Below are 1,856 nucleotides of genomic sequence, written 5' to 3' on the forward strand. Positions count from 1 at the left end.
CGTTTTTTTACAATAGGGAAACATATATATATATATATATATATATATATATATATGAAAGAACAATTGGTTTGGGAAAAAAAAAGGGTTAATTTTTGGGGAGATATTCTTAAGAATCCCATGCATCAAGTCATTGAAAGTGTATTTCCTTTGAATTTTCCTTTTTAAAGAGATTATTTTGACAGGATTTTATTTGATTACTCATTAAGGAATCACTTGTAAGCCTTGAAATAAATAATTAAACAGTTGGAGATTCTCTAGAATAATAAATAATTAATTTTTCCAGCTCAACATTCAAAAGTTTAATTTTGTCAAGAAAAAGATTATCAAAGGAGATAGAGTAGCCCTTAATTATTTAAAAATGTTTCATATATATTGAAATGTTACAAGTTCAGAATTTGGAATAAATCTCCAATAGTTAATACTATAGTAGGATAAAAGGAATTAAGGATGGAAGGAGATCTTTGAAATTCAAAGAAAAATTAAAATAGTGGATGCTATCACGTAACATTATAGCAAGCCACTAATTAAGACGAATAAAATCTTACTTCCAAGATATTATGAACTAGTGATATATTATTATTATTATTATTTGAAGTCTATTTTAAAATAAAATAAATAAATAAATATAAGAAAAGGATTGTATATATACAAAGAAATTAAAGAAATCAAAATATTGCCATTTAATTAAAATCTAATAGTACTAGATCTTCTGATGTACTGAGCATATAAATAGATCTATTACAAGAATTGTCATTACATGTAGTTTCCTTATTTATAATAATACATCGGCTAACCTATTATGTAGTGCAAGAACTTTACTCTCAATACATTACAAAGAGAGAGAGAGAGGTTTGAGAAATAATATGCATACACACACAAATATAAGTACATATATAACTAAAGGAAATGTTTTCATAATGAAAATATAGAAATAGGTGATGCAAGCATATGCATCGATCAGTAAAGTTTTAGACATTCCTTTTTTCTTTTTTTCTTTTAAAAAAAATTGATAATAAATTAGTAGTAAAATAAAAAAAAAATCTTCAACATAATTTGGACTTCTTCATAGTTGTTTAATATACTTCAAAAAATAAATAAATTATATAGGTTTAAACTGATTATTCATGTTTTCCTGTAAATACTTTGACATCCAAGTTAGGAAACTGTGAAAGAAAAATAACATATAGAAGAAGGTTTATATACACAATATTTCATGAATAAAAACTGTTTTTGAGATAGTTTTTAGTGATTTCTCACATTCAAATTAAGTTTTTTTTTATTTGATGAATAGATTTCTTACAAAAGACCACATGGATTCCTAAAACATATATAGCATAGGTGCAATATTAATTCTAGACCCCCTAAATCCATTCAAAGTCAAAGATGGGTAGACTTCTCTAATCATATATAGCATTGGCTTGGTCTTGTGGACGTGATTTAATTATCTTTGCCTTTTCTTCATTTCAGAATCCACTTTATCTCCCCCACTAAATTGGTCTAACAAAGCACTTTCCATGATGTACAGAATAGGAGGGAGCTAGCTAGCTTTATAAATAAACTAAGGTTTGAATAAGTGCTAATCATGGTCTTGAAGTACCCATAATCAAACTTGAAAAGGGGGCGATCGATTATCATGGGATTTAGAAGCATAACTAATGAAACTAGGGTCTAGTGTTTCATGTCGGGATGATAAAGGACAAGCTCCTAGGATTGGTTTTATTTATATAATTAAGATCAGTCTAAACAAGATGCCCCCTTTTAATCATGGTTTGGGGTGTTGTCTTGTAATAAAGCTAGAAGGTTAATTTTATCATTAAAATGTCAAATTAACATGCCTCTTGCCTCTTGCCTGA

This window comes from Populus euphratica, unplaced genomic scaffold, assembly GCF_000495115.2.
Source record: "Populus euphratica unplaced genomic scaffold, PopEup_1.0 scaffold62.1, whole genome shotgun sequence".
NCBI classification, from domain to species: Eukaryota; Viridiplantae; Streptophyta; class Magnoliopsida; order Malpighiales; family Salicaceae; genus Populus; species Populus euphratica.